The sequence below is a fragment of the Pongo pygmaeus genome, chromosome 11 (genome assembly GCF_028885625.2).
Source record: "Pongo pygmaeus isolate AG05252 chromosome 11, NHGRI_mPonPyg2-v2.0_pri, whole genome shotgun sequence".
NCBI classification, from domain to species: Eukaryota; Metazoa; Chordata; class Mammalia; order Primates; family Hominidae; genus Pongo; species Pongo pygmaeus.
Window position 1 is genome coordinate 98,321,570 of NC_072384.2, and position 22,906 is coordinate 98,344,475.

General features: G+C 41.1%; 1 long non-coding RNA gene across 1 annotated transcript in view; it reads right to left on the minus strand.

The window, feature by feature from the left end:
• Positions 1-7,515: 7,515 nt before the first annotated feature.
• The window catches only part of LOC129031919 (uncharacterized), a 75,948-nt gene continuing 60,557 nt past the window's right edge, over positions 7,516-22,906 (minus strand). Inside the window, exon 3 of the long non-coding RNA XR_008501149.1 lies at positions 7,516-9,946. This is a non-coding gene — a long non-coding RNA (uncharacterized LOC129031919). The remainder of the gene's footprint in view (positions 9,947-22,906) is intronic.

Genomic DNA, 22,906 nt, shown 5'->3' on the forward strand with positions numbered 1-22,906 from the left:
CCAAAATTCCAATTCTGAAACTCACCTTTCCCTAGGGGTTGTGTATAAGGGACGGTGGACATGTTTACCACTGTTCAAGATTCAGCTGACCATTCCTCTGTTTAGAGAGGCCTCCTGACTGTCCTACCTGGCTGGCTTTCTCTCTGCTGTGCCTTCTCTTCCATAATCCTGTTTGCTTTTCGTCATTGGACTTCTCATTATCTGCAATTATCTTACTTGTTTCATGGCTTTAATGGCCACTTACTTCCTAACAGGTCCAAAAGTCGTACTTCCAGCACAAACCTCTCCCCTGAACTCCAGATCAAATTTACAAACAACCCTCTGACGTCTCCACTTGGATGCCCGAAAGTTGAACTTCTGTTCCCTCTAACCTGCCCCTCCCAGGCTTTCTCTGTCAAGGTTACTAGAAGCTCCAGCCTTTCTGTTGTGTCAGCCAGAATCATTGGAGTCTTCCTTGTCTGCACCCTCTCTCTCCTACCCCACATGCATTTTTCTGGAATCCCATTGGTTTTGCCCTCTCTATCTGAGGCCTGTCTGTCTCTCGGCCTTCTGCCGTTTTTAGACTGGTGCACCTCATCAGAGCCTCTTGCCCGGATCCCTGCCATGGCCTCATAACCTTCCTGCCCCTTTTCGGTGCAGGATCAGTCTGTCCTCCAGGCTGGTCATCTGAGAGCCTGCCACCTCCCTCACAGCTCAGTCACAGGCCCGTCCCAGTGTGGCTTCCCTGGCAGCCGCCTTTACTCCCTGACCCCTTGCCCTACGCAGCCTGTCCTCTCCAGATTCACTGCCTCCATGCTGTCCTCCAGTCTTGCTGCCTCTCTCTCTGTCTAGAGTGTGCCTCCCTCTGGGCTTCCTCCCTAGTGTTTCAATGCTCATCCCCTACTCAGAGGGTCTTGCCTGATCACTCTATTAAAGCTGCAAATTTCCATTGCCTTCATGGTTCCTAGACCCTCTGCCGCTCAGTCTCCTCATCACAGGCCACACTTTTTAACTACTCTCGTGGACCCAGTCCATGCCCCTTCCTGGATTCGCTGGGCAGTGCTTCTCTGCTCAATGATGCTCTGGGAAGATCACCCAGCAGCCACCACATTCTGGTGGGCATAGAGGGGAGGGCTTGCCCTTTCCTGAAAGCAGGCTCCTTGAGCTCTGTCACCATCCTGGTGGGGTGGCAACGCGGCGTCCCTGCCTTGGGCAGGTGGGCCCTCTGCGAGAGCCACTTCCAATCCCCCATTCCATGCTCAGGCCCAACTGGACTGAGCACTGCTTTTAAGGAAGCTATAGCCAGTTTGACAACTCTTTCTGTGCCTCATCTTTTCTCTCTTTCCTGCTTCTCTGGAATTTCACTCTCAAAGAAGTGTTAGCCATAAGCTGTTGCCTCAGATTCTATCTTCTAGGGAAACTCCCCAAAGTGTAAATCTCATACTATGTACTTGGCTTCTCAACATTATCATCTATCTCCCCTCCTAGTATATAAGCTCCGTAGGGCTGTGTGTGTGTGTGTGTGTGTGTGTGTGTGTGTGTGTATTTCATTTAGGGCTGTATCCTCCAGGCTTAGAGCAGTGTCTGGCACATTGAAAGTTATCAATACATGCCAGTTAAATGGATGGGTGGTTATCAGAATGTTATCTGTCTCTCCCGCTGGAACTTAACTTCCATAAGGGCAGGATTGCTGCTATTTTTCTCCATATTTTTTCCCCAGAGACCACAATAGTTTAAAAAAAATTGTAAAAAGTCTTATCTCATGACAGATTAACACCACAGTAGTTTGTGGGACATGCTGGCTCTCAATATTTGAAACTAATACATAACAGAGGTGGGAGAAAGCAATACATAAAGATAATGTTGTTGAGGGAAGCATAGACATTGGAAACCAGGGAAATAGCCATGGAAGTTTCTGGAAAGGTCCAGGGACCAGGACAACTTAATCAGAAGGATCCAGTCAAGGTCATCCCACTTGAAAAGTAGCAGCTTCATTGGAAGTGTCATGGCATCTTTGGCATGTTATTACATAAACATTTCAATACTGAATTTTAATAATCTTTGGAAAAGAAGAACAAAATGTAGCCCCCTGTGGCCTGTGCCCCTTCCAGTGCATTGGCCCAGTGTGGCTGTTCCAGGCATCCCACCCAAGGGGCTGGACATCTCTCCTCCATGACCTTGGAAGGCCTGTATCTTACAGGAACACATGTCCCTAAGAGCACTACATGGATCTAGCCCCACTGCTGCAGCTAATTTGATTGCCCCTCGGTGTTTAGTTTGAGTTAGTTTTATATGAAGGTTTCCTTCTCTCCCCCTTTTCCGTTTATTCCAGTCAATAACACTTTCTTTAAAATAGAGAACCTGTATGCCTTGTACCGTTAGGATTTGGTGATATCTATCAATCAACGGCACCAATAGAAAACAGAGGATACCCTCAAACTGAGATTATTCCGAGACAGTTTGCACAGCAGGGGCTGTTCACACTGTGTGAGTGTGGGAGAGCAACGAAGACTGGTGCAGTCGCTGGAGCCAGTAGTTGGTGCTTCCCTGACAGCTGCAGGGCCCAGGGCAAGAGTACAGATGGAGGCCCATGGGCTCTGAGTCAGAATATTTCAAAGTTGTAACTCAAGCAAACACACTGTTGAATAAAATCTGTTCTGTTCTCTACCTCGACAAATGGGGCACTTATGTAATGACTTTGAAGGCCAGTCTGCACATAGAATTATCACATTCTCTAAGTTACAGACCATGCCACCAGAACAAGGAGGTGAGGGATAGACATCCTTCCCTCAGTTCTGCAAACACCTTTACAAGCTCATGGCCAGACACCCTAGGCCATGTGTCCAAACTCCACTCACAGTTCCACAAATAACTGCCCCACTGGCCCTTGGGTCTGGGGTCACAGCTTCCCACCCACTCTGAGACAGAACTGAGGATTAGACTTGAACAGACCCTGGAAGCTGGCTTGGGTCTATCTGAATGGGAAGCCTGAGTTCTGAGTACACAGTGTGTTCTACAAGTGGAGAGCTTAGTAAGGATTGGTCAGGACCCATGTGCCTGAGTCGGAGGACCACAGCGATAGTACCAGCAGTGCTAGTAGTACCAACTTTCCTTGCTAGGAATGGAGGGAGGAGGCAGGGCTGTAGACTGCTGCCTTTGAGCAGGGGTGACCTTCTTTCTAGAGGCAGTGTCATCTGCAGGTAACCTTGCAGCAAGGGAGCAAAGGGTCATAACCTCCCTGTGATACCAAAACTTCCTATTGGCTACACCCAGCCAGAATCCAGAGGGCTTGAGGGTTCTCATGATGGGGGTCTCCAGGCCAGAGAGCAGGCAGAGATGTCTGTGGTGTGAATTTGGAGGTGCAAAGTAAAGATACCAAGCACAGGATGCATCTGTGAAAAACACAGCCCTGGGTCCTGGACCTCACCCACAGTCAATGCTTTACCAATGCCAGTAAAAAAGAGTATGCCAGTGCCCATGGCCTTGATGTTGACTGGGCCTCAGAGAAAGTTCAAGGGGAGCCTGGAATCTGCTTACCCTTTGACCTTCAGGATTTTTAAGAGTTGAGCACTTGAAGCTACTGGGAGGAGACGAGAGGCACAAAGGTAATTAGCTACAGTGTTAATGGATGTTGTCACTTGCGTGAGTCCTTGAAATAGTTGTATATAGGACATTGTTTAAGATTACTGTATGACTTTTCATTATTTGTATGAGCACATTGCTAATTAACACAAGTAATCATTCATACAAATGGATATTTATTGTGCACCTGTTTTGTGCAAGGCACTGTGCTAAGTCTGGCGGGGACGTTCTGTGCCCCAGGAGCTTAGAATCTAGATTTGGCTTCCAGCTCTCTGATCCTTCCATTCTCTGAGATTCTCCCCTTTTCCCTTCCCAGCCACCCCATTTTCTTACTTCCTCTGGGATCTAAGAAAAAATGAAATAGAGCAGGAGATGGAACTAAAGAAAACTTCTCTTGGTAAGGTGGGCCAGCAAAGAGAGAATAGAAAGGAGATTTTTAAAAGTGGGAGGGTGGCCAGGTGCAGTGGCTCATGCCCATAATCCCAGCATTTTGGGGGGCTTAGGTGGGAGAATCACTGTAGCCCAGGAGTTTGAGACCAGCCTGGCTAACATGGCAAGACCCCATCTCTACAAATAAACCAAAAAAAAAAAACCCCAAAAATTAGCTGGGTGTGGTGGTGGGTGCTTTTAGTCTCAGGTACTTGGGGCTGAGGCAGGAGGATCCCTTGAGCCCAGGAGGTCAAGGGTGCAGTGAACTGTGATCACACCACTGCACTCCAGCCTAGCAACAGAGCGAGACCGTGTCTCATTCAGTCAATCAATCAATGAATAAAAATAAATAAATAAAAACGAAGGGAGCAAAGTGTCTCAGACTGTAGTACCCAGGGAAGCAGATGGAGCTCTGGAAGGAGGTGGAGAGAGGTGATGAAGAAGACCATGAATTAGTGAAAAAAAAAAAAAAAGAAAAAAAACAGGTAGGAGGAAAGGAAGGTCTCACCTTTTGAGCATGCATTCATTTTTTTAAATACCCATACACCGAATATCCTTTTCCTGGTTCACTGAAAAACATTGTTACTGAGCTCCTGCTCTGTATACTGGAGGTCTCCAGTGTGCACAGATGCATCTCCCACAGATGCATACTACCTAGTCTCTCTGTAAGATTATTTTGGTGGTCCCTGGAAGCAGTCTTGTTTTTTCAGGACTAAGGTGGAAGTAACTTAAAATTTGCATTAATCAAAATTAATGAAAGGAAATCCATGATGAACAAAAGATCAACAATTTATATAAAGGCAATATCAATATCCTAGGGCTGAAAAAACAGATCATTTATGTTCCTATCAATAGTGAAACTCATATAGATTTCTTATAATTAAAACAAAAGGAAGGCTATAGGGAAAGATACCAGCCAGGGCAGCCTTAATTATTCACAGTCTGCTCAGTTGTGCAGGCTCAGTTGAAACAGCTGGTCTGGGGTCTGTGGCCGCTTTAGGGATGATTCTGAGGTGGGTTCGTGCTGCCATCTAGTGGTCAGATTGCATTATACGCCGTCTTCACTTCTGGAGGCTCTCTTGGGGGAAAACGTGATTAAAAGTGAAAAGATCCAGGTCAAGGAGGTAGACAAATGTGAGAAATTCTCCGGATTGACAGGTTTTTGGATGTAACCAATTATTTGATATGCTGGTTTTTCTTGTTCTCTTAAAATAAGAATTGGATTCCTCTTATGTTTGAGGAACTGTGCTAGATGCTGGATATGGACTGGTGAATATGCATGACCATATCTTTGTCCTGGGAGAGCTCCTTGAAAGAGTCCAATTCATCCACCAGCCCATTTTATTAAAAACAAAGAACCCTGGAGAGAGTTGGAAAAAGTAAGTGATTGGTTTAAAGTCACATAATTAGTTAATTGGGGCGTCAGCCTTAGAATCCAGCTGTGTAAGCTTTTCATTCTATACTGTTGTCTTTCTCACCTTAACAGAAACTTGTCTTTAAGATGTTGAGCCAAGCATTTAAAGGTTACTCTTCCAAATCCTTCTTGAAAGTAGTTGTAGCATATTTCAGATACAGCTGCATTTCTGCTATTAACTCTCTAGTTTAAGTTATAGCAAGCAGTGCTGCTAAGAAACTTGCTGCATAAGTACCTAAGAGTCAAAGTGATACAAAATTGACAAGAGTCATCTTTGTTAAATGTAATTTACTTAACACTAGAAAAAGGGAAGTGATAACTTACCCTTCGTCCTTGTGCCAGCAAGGGTATCATTTTATTTTTTTAATAACTGAGCTGCTTCCCATTCCAAATTTCAATAAGACCCTGGCTCCAAGGGATCATCAATGATCCCTTCTCCTACTAATCTCTTGAAAGTAGCTTCATTTTTCTAGGTGCAGGGCACTATATGTTCACCAGCAATACTTCTTATATTGATTTTTTTTTTTTTGCGGGGGGACAGGGTCTTGTCTGTCACCCAGGCTGGAGTTCAGTGGCGTGATCTTGGCTCACTGCAACTTTCACTTCTCAGGTTCAAGCAATCCTCCCACCCAAGCCTTCTGAGTAGGTGGAACTACATGTGGTGCACCACAATGCTTAGCTATTTTTTTTTTTTTTTTGAGACGGAGTTTTGCTCTTGTTGCCCAGGCTGTAGTGCAATGGCCCGATCTCGGCTCACCACAACCTCCGCCTCCCAGATTCAAGCGATTCTCCTGCCTCAGCTTCCCAAGTAGCTGGAATTACAGGCATGTGCCACCATGCCTGGCTATTTTTTTGTATTTTTAGTAATGACAGGGTTTCTCTACGTTGGCCAGGCTGGTCTTGAACTCCTGACCTCAGGTGATCTGCCCGCCTCGGCCCCAAAAGTGCTGGGATTACAGGCGTGAGCCACCACGCCCAGCCTGCTCAGCTAATTTTTAAAATTTTTTGTAGAGACGAGGTCTGACTGTATTTCCCAGGCTATGTTGATGCTACTTGCTCAAGATAAAATAATAAAATCTAACAAGGCAAGATAAAAAATGTTGACTAAGTGCTAAGTGGCATACATATTTAATATGTACTGTATTTAATTTTTATTACGAAAGCTTTCAAACATACACAAATATAAAGTTTGCAGTGAACCCCAATATATCCATCACCCAACTTGCCGACATTAGCATCACTCATTTAGCAAGATTCTGCTGTATTGTTTTCTCTATCCTGTTTTTCTTCCTTTTTTTCTGAAGAATTTAAACAAATTACAGACACTTTACCCTTATTACACTATACTCTTAAATAAAAAATTAAAATTCGTCAAAAATGTGGTTCTTTGTTTATACATAGACAGTCATATGCTGTATAACGAGGTTTTGGTCAACAGTAGACTAAATATATGATGGCAGTCTTGCACAATTACTATGGAGCTGAAAAATTCCTATCAGCCGACATATTACTGCCATTGTAGCATCATAACTCAATGCATTACTCTTGTGTCTGTGGTGATGCTGGTGCAAACAAACCTACTGTGCTGCCAGTCATATAAAAATCTAGCACATACAATCGTGTATAGTAAATAGTCCTTGATAATGAAAATAAATGACTATGTTACCGGCTTATGTATTTACTATACTATACTTTTGATCATTATTTTGTAGTGTACTCCTTCTACTAATATAAAAAAATTAACTGTAAAACAGCATCAGGTGGGTCCTTCAGGGGGCATTCCAAAAGAAGGCATTGTTATCACAGATGACAGTTCTTGCATGTTATTGCCCCTGAAGACCTTCCAGTGGGAGAAGATGTGGAGGGGAAAGACAGTGATGCTGATGATCCTGACCCTGTGTAGGCCTAGGCTAATGTGTGTTTGAGTCTTAGTTTTTGATAAAAAATTTTGAAAAGTTAAAAGAATTAAAAATAGAAATGAGTTCATAAAATAAAAATAAAGAGAGAAAATATTTTTGTACACTTATACAATTCATTTCTGTTTTAGGCTAAGTATTATTATAACAGTCAGAAAATTTTAAAAATTAAAAGGTTTGTCAAGTAAAAATGTTACAGTAAGCTAAGGGTAATTTATTATTGAAGAAAGAAAACAATTTTAAAATAGATTTAGGGTAACCTAAGTGTACAGGGTTTATAAAGTCTACAGTAGGGTACAGTGATGTCCAAGGCCCTCACATTCACTCATCATTTACTCACTGACTCACCCAGAGTAACTGCCAACCTGCAAGCTTTATTTATGGTAAGCAACCTATACAGGCACACCATGTTTTATCTCTTATACAGTATTTTTACTGTACCTTTTCTATGGTTAGCTATGTTTAGATACACAAATACTTACTATTGTTTTACAATTGCCTACAGTATTCAGTACAGTAACAGGTTGTACAGGTTTGTAATCTACCAGCAACAAGTTATACCATATAGCCTAGGTGTGTTGTAGGCTACACCGTCTAGGCGTGTGTAAGTACACTATGATGTTCACACAATGATAAAAGTGCCTAATGACACATTTCTCAGAAAGTATGCCCACTGCTCAGTGATTCATGACTGTATATATATGCACACACACACGCACACACACACACATATATATATGAATTTCTAGATCTATATAGAAATTGGCTTATGCATGATTATGGAGGCTGAGAAGTCCAAAGACCATCAGTTGCAAGCTGGAAACCTGGGAGAGTCAAAGTATAGTTCAGTCTGGAAGCCAGCAGACTCAGGATACAAGATGAGCTCATTTTCAGTTTGAGTTGGAAGGCAGAAAAAGAACAATGTTCCAGCTCCAGAAGTCAGGCAGCTTGAGATCACCATATTTTGGGGGAGGTTCAGCCTTTTTGTTCTATTTAGGGCTTCAACAGGTTGGATGAGGGCCACCCCCACTGGGGAGGGCAGTCTTCTTTACTCAGTCTACTGATTCAATGTTAATCTCATCCAGAAACATCCTCACAGACATATAAAAAAAAATTTGACAAATGTCTAGACATCCTGTGGCCTAGTCAAGTTGACATATAAAATCACCTGTCACAGTGGTGTCTACCAGATTTGTCCTCTACAGGTGCTGTTTCCCTGGGGGAATGAATGAGGATTCCATGTGTGATATTCTGTGGCCGTGTCACTGTCCTGCTCCCTAACATTTTATCCATGGAGTCATTAGACTGCTAAAAGGTGCTAGAAAGTGCTTGGGTTAGTTGAAAAGAGATAAATAACTTCCTTCAATGTTAAGAACTTCCTACAGAGTCCAGTTCAAGGTCAAGATCCAGATTGGAAGTCTAAGTGTCAGAGAGCGATATGAATCTGACAGACAGTGACAGTCTTGAGCCAGGCAAGGGCAGGCATGTGGCTCTCCCGACTGGTGGCCCATGCTCATGGAAACCCAGATTTGAGGAAAAACTGTGGGAACTTTCAGGTTGCTCTTCAAACTCTCCCCAGAGCAAGGGTGCCAGGGCTCCTGAAGAGAAGGTAGGAGAGGGTGGTTACTTAGCTCAGCAGGAGTCTGAGATGGTGAATGTAGCCCTGGCTTCAGCTTGGAGAACTCTGGGACAGTTCCAGGGGAAAGGACTGTCACTCTGCTGCATAGTGACATCTTGTTTTGCAAATAAGTGCATTAAAGGGACTGGTTCTGGGCTTCCCATCTCTGTTACTCTATGTATAGAGCCTGGGAGGTGGGACAGATCTGTGGGAGGAGAACAGGGACCAGGAACCATCTCCTTGTCCTGTACTATTGGTCCTCAGAACTATAATGGACCCCAACAGAGTAACCCGCCTTTGCAGAGGAACGAACTGTCTGAGCACTAGAAACCTCTTTTTTTTTTTTTTGAAAGAAGCTTTTTTCCAGAATTCCTCCTCTCAAATAAACTTTGTTGTTGTTACTGCTGCTGTTTTAAGACACTATATAGGATTTTTAGCTAATCAGTGTCACTCATACATCACGTTACGGCCTTCCGAATGCCTATTTCATCTTAGGAGATTGACATATCCTTTTTTCCCGCTTACTACCTCACATCCACTACTGTACCTTCCAGTTGCCTCCAATTTTTCTGCATTTTATACATTTAAAAGAGAAATGTCACACCTTTTATTTTATCCTCACAATAACAAGGAGATATTGTTGCCAGTTTATTTTCTGTAAACTGAGGCAAAGGCAAGTAAAATAACTCATTGAAAATTCCAGAGCAACAGCCCAGGTTTCCTGAACATCTGTCTTGTGAGAGGCACCCACAGCTGTGTCTCTGAGGGGCATCTTCATATTTTGCAGACTAGAAACTTCCATTATTGTCCTTTACTTAGGCTCAACAGGACTCAAGTTACTTTTCTAAGCAATATCTTTTTCTTTTCTTTTTTTTTGAGACAGACTCTTGCTCTGTCGTCCAGGCTGGAGTTCAGTGTCATGATCTTGGCTCACTGCAACCTCCGCCTCCTCGGTTCAAGCAATTCTTATGTCTCAGCCTCCCAAGTAGCAGGGATCACAGTTTTGACCTGGGAAGTATTGGAAATAGAATACATATGAATAATTATTTTAGTATGCCAGTTGTTCTTAATGTAAAATATTTCGCTCCTTTTTTGAACCAGTTTGATTCTACAGGCAAAGAAGAACCAGATTATTGATTTCTCAAGTCATCCCTTTGTTAGTGTTTGCTGGAGTTACCTGGAAAAAACTTGCATTTAATTCCCTCTTTGCCATTTCCTTGAATGTCCAGTCATGCACCACCACACCTGGCTAATTTTTGTATATTTTTAATAGAGATGGAGTTCTGCCATGTTGGCCAGGCTGGTCTTGAACTCCTGGTCTCAAGCAATCCACCTGCCTCAGCCTCCCAAAGTGCTGGGATTGCAGGCCTAAGCCACCGCACCTGGCCAGCAATGTCTTTTTCATGTTGCCACATTGAAAAATTTGCTCAGCTCTGCCTTCTAGAAGGAACTACAAAAGTCGTTGCTATGTCCTTCCCTATTTATTGTTTTAAAAAGTTTTGACCTGGGAAGTATTGGAAATAGAATTAGGGGGAAGATCCATCCCAGGCTACCTTGTACATAAACTGATGTGCAAGAAGTTCAAGCTAATTTACGAGAAACTTTACCTAGGAGAAGGGAATGAAATGTATAAAAATAAGTTATACTTAAAAAAATAAGTAAAGATTACAACTTTGCATAGTTTTAGAATGAGCAAAGATAGATTGTTCTCCGTGAAATGGCCTTTTGAGTGTTGAAAGGTATACAAGATCACTTGTATACTGCTTCATTAATCTTAATTATTAATCAAATGACTAGCATTTTAAAAAAATAAGCAATTATACTAAATTTTAACATACTACTTACAGAATTTACTTTAAAAAGAAATTTCCCCCCAACATGTAAATAATACTTGTACATATGAACACTCTTAATTAAAATCACAAGTTTACGGCCGGGCACAGTGGCTCATGCCTGTAATCCTAGCACTTTGAGAGGCCAAGGTGGGTGGATCACTTGAGGTCAGGAGTTCAAGACCAGCCTGGTAAACATGGTGAAACCCCATCACTACTAAAAATACAAAATTAGCCAGGTGTGGTGGCGGGCACCTGTAATCACAGCTACTTGGGAGGCTGAGGCAGGAGAATTGCTTGAACCCGGGATGTGGAGGTTGGAAAGCCAAGATCACACCACTGCACTCCAGCCTGGGTAACAGAGCATGGCCCCATCTAAGGAAAAAAAAAATCACAAGTTTAACAGATCAGATTACCTTACAAAGATTAAAAATCTTTCAAAACAGACCAAACACAAACTAACCAGGGTTCTAAAAGTGCTCAACACACTTACCACTAGAACAATTAAGCAAATGGTTTTATCCTTATCTTGATTCTCACCACAATGTTTATCCTAATTTTCATTTATTCCTGAGGTTGCCTCCTTAGGCTTTCAGTAAGCAATACATTTACTAACCCAAAGTAAAAAGAGATGTGGCCTCAGACCGGTAGAAGTTACAAGATCTAGGCAGTCCAGTTCAAAACTCTTGGGTGGGTGTGAGACCTGCTTATTTAGTTCAGGAGCTTCGAGCCTGCGCACTGATCATTAGGCTGAGTGTATATTAATAATCAGGGCTTTCTTGTTATGTCTTCAGCCCTCATTGGGGATATAGGTTTTAATTTTTTGAAAGTAGATGTCTTCCCCAGAAATAAGGTATCCTTTCAGCTTCTCATGGTTCAGTACATAGCCATCGTCCTAACATTATGATTCACTGAGCTACCTTTTTTTTTTAGCATCATTAGACGTGTGTGTTCCTTATTAGTATATTATAAGAATTTGTGGGTTATCTAAAGGTTTTGGCTCCTAGGAGATGAGGAAGTCAGTCTGCTTTATGAGCTCTCCTCTTTGGACCCTCTTTCTGTTTTGTCATTTGCAGCACATTGTTGAGCCTTCTTTCTACTTCGTCATTTTGTGTGACCATCAGAGGTTAAATGTGGTTATTATACAAGACCAGAATACTGATCAACCCTTCCTGTTCTTGATAGAGTTCCTTCTATTTCTGTATTAGTTCAGCTCACTCCCAATTATTTTGTCCATTCTTCTTTTCTACTTACCCTGAACATATATATTACATACGTTCATATTATATATAATATGATATGTATAAATATATACGTATAAATGTATACGTTCATATTATATATAATACGAACTAATATAGCAGCAAAATTTGTGCATATAATTCATATATGCATATGTATGTACATTGGTATACATATAGGCATATATACATCCCTTACCTCATGAAATAATGACAAACAAAAATCCTGTTTTCATTCTTCTTTTGTATTATGTTTCCTTTTTTTTACTATTTCTTTTAGCTTTTCTCCTTTGACTTTGATTTTGAACTCAATCTTTCATAGATCAAATCATTCCAATTACCTAATACTATTTTTATTTTATACCTAACACTAATTTTATTTTTATTTAATTATAATGTAACAATAATAATTATTTAATATTTGAATTATCACAACTTTTCAATGAGAATTCCCTTAAGTCAGATCCTTTGATTTTTTAATCATTGTCCCTATATTTTTCACATTATCCTCGTTTTCTGGTACCTGCAGGATGTTCCCAACCCATCCTGAGTGTTTTCCTTTTGCTTACTAATTCTGAGTTCTTCCTCCCTCCCCTCCCCTTCTCAGCCATCAGTCTTGCTGGCACAGGCTCTCCGTGATCACACCTGGGGCCCTAGGCAGTCTCTCTCTGCAGCTGTCTGTTTAGACACCTCCAGGGCAGGATATGGAATGGCTTTGCCTGCAATTCCAGCAGATCCACCAATGTCACTTTCACTGGTGCCGTGAAAGCCTGCATCTTTTGCAAGACTTATATCAATTTGCAGTATGTGGCACTATACTGTTCAGTATTTCCAACAGCACACTATCTGGGGAAAAATTAATGAACAAAGCCTTGGCTTTATGTAGGAATGGACCCAGCCAGCACTCCTGGAGTGGGGACTAATTTTTATAAGTTGTCAGATTACTAGTAAACACTTAATGTTATGATGATTTTTGCTTTCCTAAACAATCTGGCATCTTCAGGAAGTCACACAATGAATGCTGGGTTAACAAAGGTCTATTATACTAAATAAATCTAGTGCGCTAAATTTCAAGACTTTCAACCTAACCCAGCACTTAAAATATAAGATTAATAATCAAGCAGAGTGGGCATTGGGAAGGCATGAGCCACATTCCTGGGATCTTCTTTCTGAGACTGGGTATGCCCAGGCTGTGAAAATAGGAAGGCTCATGACCTAGGGCTTTCCTCTTCACACCTCAGCTCTTCCTGCTGGTGCTCAGCCTTTACTGGAGAAGGTAACTCGGTTTTTTCATCTTTTGAAGAACATGAGCACCCAGTAAGATGTCAGCAATACGCATTATCAGGTTCTTTTTGCCTTCTGGTATTGGATCAGACCTGATGTGAGCTATTATACAGAGACCTTAGTGTAAGGACGCCTCCCTTGGTAGTAAGCGCTGGGCTTTGATGATCTGAAGAAAAACTGAGCTGCGTCCCAGTTCTAGAGTTCCTAGAGAGAGCACACTCCCTCTCTGGAGATTCTGTTTTTCCTGTAACTCATGGCAAAGTGGTCCCCTGTGGATTTTTTCTTTGCCAAGCTTCTCCCAACTCCACATCCCATTGGTTTTGCCCTAATTGTTACTTATTTAAGATAAAAGAAAATGTAATCCTTATGCACCATATTCCATAAATTTAACTAATAAAAATGTTGTTTTGTAAGAGCCTTTTGAAGTCCAAGTAAACTTTGGAATCATTTTTATGAGACTTTAAAAATCTTTCTTCTTAGGGGCAGGAAGTTACATTTTGCCAAGAATAAATGAACTCAAATAGCAAACGGATTGGGCTTGACATGAGGTGCCAAACCCACAGTGTTTCAGTGGCTTCTGAGCTGGGCCAAGTGCGTTTTCCCAGTCCTGAGAGTCAGGACTGGTATCTAAAGTTTCAGACTAACATGTTATTACTTATAAATAATTATTTTAGTATGCCAGTTGTTCTTAATGTAAAACGTTTGGCTCCATTTTTGAACCAACTTGATTCTATAGGCAAAGAAGAACCAGATTATTGATTTCTCAAGTCATCCCTTTGTTAGTGTTTGCTGGAGTTACCTGGAAAAAACTTGCATTTAATTCCCTCTTTGCCATTTCCTTGAATGTTCTTACCTTCTTCATTCATATTAATTTAAGATAATGTAATTTTTTTCCATGCCTACATTCTAAAACATTTTTAGGAGTGTTTCCAAAAAGAGAAGTGATGATAAAACAATATAAGTAATGTTGGAAGCCATGAAAAATTCATAGACACTTCAAAGAGAGGATCAGGTTGTGTCGTATGAGGGCTTATCATTCCCAAAGAAGCTTTTATTAAAAGATGAGCATGAAGCTGGGCGTGGTGGCTCACGCTTGTAATCTCAGCACTTTGGGAGGCTGAGGCGAGTGGATCACAAGGTCAAGAGATCGAGACCATCCTGGTTAACATGGTGAAACGCTGTCTCTACTAAAAATACAAAAAATTAGCCGGGCATGGTGGTGGGTGCCTGTAGTCCCTGCTACTCAGGAAGCTGAGGTAGGAGAATCGCTTGAGCCAAGATTGCGCCACTGCACTCCAGCCTGGTTGACAGAGCAAGACTCCATCTCAAAAAACAAAACAAACTAAACTAAAAACAAACACACAAAAAAAGATGAGTATGAAAATTAATTAATTAATAGCAAGTTCAGTTGTCATTTTAAGACAAGTTATTGATTTAAAAACAAAAATATTTCACCCTCCACCCTCTTCTCCACTTGCCGGCTGTTCGCTGCCCATCAACACAAGGTTTTCCCATTGTATCTTCTCGTTCACTGTCTCTTCCTGCTACCCCTGAACTTCTGTCACACATTCTATTTCAGTCTTGCTTATGGCTGCTGTTATCATCACCATTATTTTGTGCTACCACTTCCCAGGTTCTCCGTTACTCCAGATCTTTCTCTCAAAAACTCAGGCCTGATGGCCTCTGTTTTTCTTGAGTTCACTTCCTCTGTCAGTCCAGGATATCCTGTCTTCTTTCTTATCCCCTAATTCCAGCCCTACACACTCCCCAGGCACAGCCTTCCTGTGACCCTTGTCCCAGCCAGGCAGGCACAAGATCATTAACTTTAGATTTCCTGACCATTCCTCAAGGAAAGATGGAAGATCTTTTCCTTGGCTCCAGCTAGGGATGTGAACAGACACCTTCCCCACCTGCTGCAGCCCTCTCGCTAATAGGTAGTCAGGACGGCAGCTTGCACCTAGGCATCTGATGAATTCAATTCACTTCTCTCAAATAATCATTCTGCAAGGGCCTACTGTGTGCCAGGCACTGGGCCATGTGCTTGGTAGGCAAAGATGAATCAACTAGGGGCTGATTATTATCATAGGGTGCAATGCAGAGTAGCCTCCTGGAAGAGGCAGTGGCGAATTCTGCTGTGAGGGGTTGGCTGAGAAGGCTTTCAGACGCACCAATGTGTGTACTGGATTTGCATGAGAAGGACAAGCGAAGACAAGAGGAGACCATTCCAAGAAGAGGTAGCCACTTCTGTAAAGGTGTGGAGTAGTACACAATGGGGGTGTGGCTGAGGAAATACAAGTAATTATGTTTTAAAAGAATGACAGTGACAAAGCGGAGGCATAGTGACAGCCACCCAAAGGTTTAAGGGAGTCATGTGATTTGATTCCTCTGGCGAGAAAGGTGGTGGTTGCACTGGGGAGAAGGGTGTGGGGAGGACTGGAATAAGGCTGACCAGAGAGGACACTGTCATAGGCAAAGGGGGTCACAGGCTAGAGAGTGACAGTAGAGAGGGGAGGAGGAGCAGATTCAGTGTAATGAGGGGTGCATGACCCACAGTGACCTAGTACCTTGCAGTGAGGTTAGGGTGAGGCAAGCTCTTGTGGAATCAGAAAATCTCAGGCCATAGTTTCATTCAGGCCTGGAGAAGGTTGTAACATCTTAATCCTCAACTAATTCCTGCTTTGCCAGAACTCTATAACCTATTTATAAAAGTACCCTTGTCAAGGATACTTTTGACCTTGTTCTAGGAGAAATACACACATGCATCCATATATATGCATACAGAGTATGTGTAAGATATATATATGTAAATATAAATATATATAATATTTATAAAACATATGGATTATGTATGCCAGGGTTCTCCAGAGAAACAAAACCAAAAAGATGTGTGTGAGTGTGTGTGTTGTGTATGTGTGTGGAGAGAAAGAGAGTGTGCGTAAGAAATATTTATTATAAGGAATTGGCTCATGCCGTTATGAATATTGGCATTTTCAAAATCTGCTGTAGAATTCAGGCCTTCAACTGATTAAATAAGACTTATCCACATTATGGAGGTTAATCTGCTTTATTCAAAGTTTATTTAAAAAAAACCTTTGCAGCTACATTTAGACTGATGTTTGACCAAACAAATGGGCACTGTGGCCTAACCAGGTTGATACAAAATCACAGACACTTTGCTTTACCTTCTTCCTATGTTCCCCCACAAAAAGGTGAATTCTGAGTTTGTGTTTGTAATTTTGTACTTATCTGCAATTTTAGACTAACTCTCAGAGTCTGAAAGAATAAAGATGTTTTCTAAGAATAAAAGCATTATTTGTATATTTGCTTCTAACTCTATATTTAATATCTAAACTGCATTAATTCATTAAATGCATGTTTTTACTCATACCCTTTTCTTTAAGTATTTCTTATGTGCTATCCCCATTAACAATGGATACAGTAAGAAGTATCCCTGTTTTGCTGGTGATGATCTGACCAAGGTCCCTGGCTGGTGCATGCTTTGCTGTCAAACGTTCTTGTTCTACCTCACAGCAGCTTTTGCTGATTCCAGCTTAAAGTTGCTTCTCTTTGTTCTCAACAGTTGTCCATCTCGCTTACGACTTATGAGGTATTTATTTTGTCTTTGCATCTTTTGGAAACTTCTGAAATAGTCCTTATTTGTCAGTTTGCCAGTCCCTTGCCTAGGGGGTAAATTTTAATGAATTTACTTGGGGAATTTAATGATGCCTTTATTTTTAAATTTTTTAATTTTTCTTGAGACACAGGGTCTCACTTTGTTGCCCAGATTGGAGTGCAGTGGCACAATCATGACTCACTGCAGCCTTGACCTGGGCTTAAGCCATCCTCCCACCTTAGCCTCCCAAAGTGCTGTATTACAGGTATGAGCCACCACGCCTGGCCCTAATTATGCCTTCAGGAGAAATAAAGCCCAGGCCCCAGATGAACATGGTTATTTATCTGAATACAGTATAAATGTAAATTGGGTGGTTAGATTTTGATGAATGGTATTTGAACTAAATGTTAGTAATGAGAAATAGGGATAGGCCCAGATGATTTGTGATATAGATGTCAATTCATATTTTATGATATCTATACCAAACAAGGAAATAACCAAGGTGGATGCCTTATTAGATCAGAATTGGGGAAATTAACTTTAACACGCAATGTGACCTTTGTACTGTAATCACCAATGTACTAAGCTAATCTGCATGAAGTCATGTTTTGGCAATTTGCTTATATTTATTCATCTTTTTGGTGGAAATAGCAATGATGGTGTTAACAATTGGTATCTCAAACAAAACCGTACAGATATAGTCATGGCAGAGAACACGCTTTATGGTTTGTTTTGTAAAAATGTTTTACGTAATATTTTTCTGTGGAAATCTGAGTTAAAAATTTATTTTTAAAGGATACTTGAGGGACCTACATTTTAGAACTAAAATGCTGAAGGATCAACAAATAAATATGAATACCTATTAACTATAAAAGCAAGAGAAAAAACTTTTCTCTACAATAATCTACAGAAAAAAGCTCAAATATTCAGGAAGTCAAATGGGTATAGAAATGTTTACTTAAAATTTGAAATCTTATAATGTATATTTTAACCAAATAGTATTTTTATAATTGGTATAATTTATGTAGACAAAGGAGAGATTGATTTCTATCGAGTGCTCGCTTACAGTTTTGAGGGATTGAATTAGAGATGCCATGGGGTGAATGGCTCGCAAATTCCACGAAAAAAACCTATCCCAAAATGGACACAAGAGGGCGCCAAACATGCAGTAGCTGATGGAGATTTAACGGACGAAATACTCTGGCACTTAAAAATGAAGCCATGTTTATTTTATTCTGGGTAATATATTATGCACCTGCTTGTTTTATTTTTTAGACTGATTCGTGTCAAATGACTTTCCAGAAATATGACATGTGTACTGGATCCAGGCAGAACTAATCTTTCAATGTAGAAGTAGTACTATTTTGTAGAAACTATATTCCGTGATATAATGAAGTTTTACTTTATTGTACTCACTCTAAAGGGAATTAAGAGAATGTAACAAGATGGCACATACTTTTTCAAGCATTTTGTCTCTGTAATTCACTAGGAAACCGTTTTTGATTATGGGATATTTAACACACACACACACACACACACACACACACCCCCACCCACCCATACATACAAATTCCTTTGTTACGGGAAAAGAGTAGTGAGTTTTTGTCTAGAGGATTCAGGGACTAATTTAGGGCTGAGACTTCCAGAAAAAAGAGGACACAAAATGATACCTGAAGGAGCTAGAGTTTGCCGTGCATGAGGAAGAACTAAGGCATTTTGGTCCTATAAATGTTTGGCTTATATGTTATTTTGCTAGGGCTGCTATAACAAAATACTTTTGTCATCACAGAATAAGCCAAAATGGGTGGCTTAAACAATGCTATTTAAATAAATAGCATTTATCTTCCCACAGTTCTGGAGGCCAGAAGTGCAAGATCAAGGTGTCAGCAAGATTGGTTTCTCTTGAGGCTGCTCTCCGTGGCTTGTAGATGCCCATCTTCTTATGATACCCTCACGTGGTCTTTTCTCAGTGTGCACGGAATCCTGGCATGTCTTCACATGTCCAAATTTCCTCCTCTTATGAGGACACCAGGGAGATTGGATAAGGGCCTACCCTAAAGGCCTTATTTTAACTTAAACACTTCTTTAAAGGCTCTAACTCAGTGGTCTCCAACCTTTTTGGCACCAGGGACTGGTTCTGTGGCAGCAATTTTTTCCACAAACAGGGGTGGGGTGGGAGGGGATGGTTTGGGGATGATTCAAGCATATTACATTTATTGTACACTTTATTTCTATTATTACATTGTAATATATAAAGAAATAATTATACAACTCACCATAATGTAGAATCAGTGGGAGCCCTGAGCTTGTTTTCCTGCAAGTAGATGGTCCCATCTGGGGGGTGATGGGAGACAGTGACAGATCATCAGTCATTAGATTCTCAAAAGGAGCACGCAACCTGGATCCCTCACTTGCGCAGTTCACAATAGGGTTGGCACTCCTATGAGAATCTAATGCTGCTGCTGATCTGACAGGAGGACGAGCTCAGGCGGTAATGCAAACAATGGGGAGCTGCTGTAAATACAGATGACACTTTGCTAGCTGCTCACCTCCTGTTGTGCAGCTCGGTTCCTAACTGGCCACAGACTGGTACTGGTCTGTGGTGGGGAGGGGTGGGAAGTGGTTTAGGGACCCCTGCTTTATCTCCACATACAGTCTCATTCTTAAATAATGAAGGTTAGCGCTTCAACAGATACATTTTGGGGAGACACAATCCAATCCATAACATCTTGGTTCCTTGCTTGTGTAAGTTTAGAATGCTGGAGGGCAATGGTCTCTCTCTCTTTCTGAGTTTACTGACCAGCTTTCAGTGAAATAAGCTCTGTGCCCTGCACACATCAGGTACTCAATATACATTTGTTGAGTGGGTGAATTTCTGCCTGGAAAAGCGACACATTTTACTCTGCTTAGCCTTGCCTGATATCTTCAGCTGCCTGACAGGTAATAATTAACTGTTGAAAGAAAGGCATAAATACTTCCTTTTAAACATTGACATTATGTCCATCTGGTGAAAGAAAAGGATAGAAGCAAATAAAGAGAGTTCAGGAAATGCTAAAATTTCTTTGAAATAATTTCATTGAAAATTAACAAGTTGATTATTGTGAAAACAGATTCCAATTTACACATAATGTCCAATCATCTAGTTTTCCTGGCCTTTGATGAAACCCTTCCTACCTAGAGTGATCTGCTTTTTACCCCACCATAATGGTTATGGAGGGCTTCTTAGGTTAATTTGCCTTTCAGACTTCAACCGCTTAAAGATAATACATTTAACTCAATTATAAGCTGTCGTCTTGTTCACAGTGCAATTTCTTCTGCCCTGGCAGCCCTGCCCCAACACTTCTGCTGCTGTGCCCACCTCTCCTTTAGGGTGCAATAACTGAGTTCTTTACAATTGGACAACTTTTACGGGGTCTCCAAAACTCTAGCACAGAGGCCAGCAGGGGCAGTTAAAAATCAGAGTCTCCCATTTTCAGAATTGCTCTATTTCAGGATGAATTTCTGGCCACAAGAAGACAAAGTGAGATCTCCTGGGTTGACCAGCTGAAAGTGGGTCAGAAGGCTGGGCTCATGGGGGAGCTTCCACCTATACTGCCTTACAGGGGCCACTGGACACCAGGCACACGCTCACTTGTCTAGACTCCAAGGGCCCGGCTTAAGGGACAGGAGGAAGTGAGGGACCCTAAACTTTGTCTTCACTTGCTATAATGTTCCCTCCCTTGAAGCATATTTCTGTTTTTCCAAACAACTGATTAATTATTGATTGATTTCTAAATCTCACCTTCTTTAATTGGGAACTGTGGACTAAAATACAAGGCATTGAGTTGGATTTAATATAAATATCCCATCCTTCATGCATCTTCAACTTTCTCCTAACCCTTCAAAAAAAGATTGTTTCTTCCTCTTGTCTCTTGGACTTCCCTTTTTCAGGCTGCTGTGATAAAGTTCTTGATACTTTCTTTCTCAAAAGACTTTTAAAAAATCCTTTATGTTGGCAGGGAATTAACTCATGAATAAATGGATAATAATACCGGCTGACATTTTTGGAGCGTTGACTATTTGGCAGGCACTAAGCCGAGGGATTTGCTCGCATTATCTCACTTGATCCTCTCAACAGCTTTGTGATGAAGCCCACTTCACAAACGAAGAAACTAAAGCTGAGACAGTTAAGTAGCTCGTCCTAGGTCATGGGATTAGGAAGCAGAAATATTCAATTCTCAAGTTCAGGAGAAAGGAAGGAAAGTCCGTGACTCTGAAACACACACAAAGGTGGAAGGTCCAAAGCTGATGTTTACTACTTTCCCTTAACGAGGGTGTGTAATGCAGCCACTATGCCTAATACTCCGAAGGTATCAAAAGGGGCTGAGCTATAGACCTTGCCCTTGGGAACATTTTTAGTCTACTTCGGTGGTTCCCAAACTGTGCTACACATTGGACTGATATGAGGATCTGTGAATGTGTATACTAATGCCTGCTGGGCCCCCAGAAAGTCATATTTAAATAGTTTGTATGAGAGTGTGATGTGGGCATCAGGACTTTCAAAAGCTTTCCAAGCGATGCTAAGGTGCAAAGTCTGGGAACTGCTGGGCTAGCAGGAGAGTGACGCTGTCATACATTGATTGTGAAGCAGGAGGTATGTCCATGTGGCATTGTGTGGCTGGGTTATAATTTCCGCAGGAATTTTCATAATTCACTTGCCATTGAAGTCAGGTCCGCAGACCCTCAAATCTGCTCTTTTGTGTTTTCCTCACTTTGCTCTGGATAGCACATTACTTTGATTCACAAAGCCCTGGGCAACAATCAGTATTTCGGTTTCTTTTCTTCCTGCACAAGTTTCAAGAAAGAGCTTTGGTTCACCTGGGTTTCTGTGGTCTCATCCTGGCTGCTCCCCTTCTCTCCTCCGTTTCCCCTTACCATCTAGCTCGCTTCCCTGTTTCAGCTTTTGTTCTCCATTTTCACTCATTTTTTTGCTCACTGAAAATTTCTTGTCATTTACTACTCCTCATCTGTCACTCATCTATCTCCCTGATTAAAATTTGACAAGCTTAGTGCTTAAAAAAAAAGCAACTTTTTTTTGAAGGGAAAAAATCTCCAATGTCTTTAGTGCACTGATTTGATTAGGAAATTTACACACATTCTGCCCTCCTTTCTACAAACCCGTATTCCATTCACCTGTGTCATTTCCTGTGTCCCTGTTTGGAGCTGATCACCTAATTATTTTTCATTCAGTATCTGTTGATCACCCATCCTGTCCAAAGCACTGCTATTCCTCTTTCAATAGCAGTTTTAAACTTGTTACGGAGATGCAGAATTCCCCTTGCATGTTACCATTACTCCATTTGGTGTTTAACTGTACTGAACATATTGAAAGGTTGAAAGAGACATTACTATTTTGGTTATTTATCTGTTGCTGAATGTACATGAAAAGATGTAGCTTTTCTTCCAATGTTCATCAACAGCAGATAGTATTTTATGGCTATGAGATTTTTAAAGCAATTACAGCTATTTATTTACATTTTACTAATTGTTAAATTTTACCGATTTGGACAACGTTAGAAAAATACAGAGGAGGTTTAAAAGAAAGCCATGAGGAGATAGGGAAAAGAAATACTAGAGAGTACAGAATTAAAGTATGAAATTAATTCCAAATAAACATCACCAATAGAGCTGCAGAGATCAAATAGAACAAAAGGAGTAGAGAGACACATACTTAGAACTATATATAGAGAAAAAAATTCTTAGAACAAAGCAAGTAGGTAGGCATGGGCTAAGGTTAAGTAAAACACCAGAAATTGAAGATAAGAATGGACGAGTGAGAAAGAGAATTAACAGTTAGAAATAAAGAGTTTACTACTTACAAAGTTATATACGTCAAAGGAAAAGAAACACAGGAGTTAAGTTGTCCTGGTCCTAGTTATAAAGGCACAAACTCGCACTTGTTAATAAAGACCATTGTATTCGAAAACCTGGTTGAGGATTATTCATTCTCGGTAGAAAG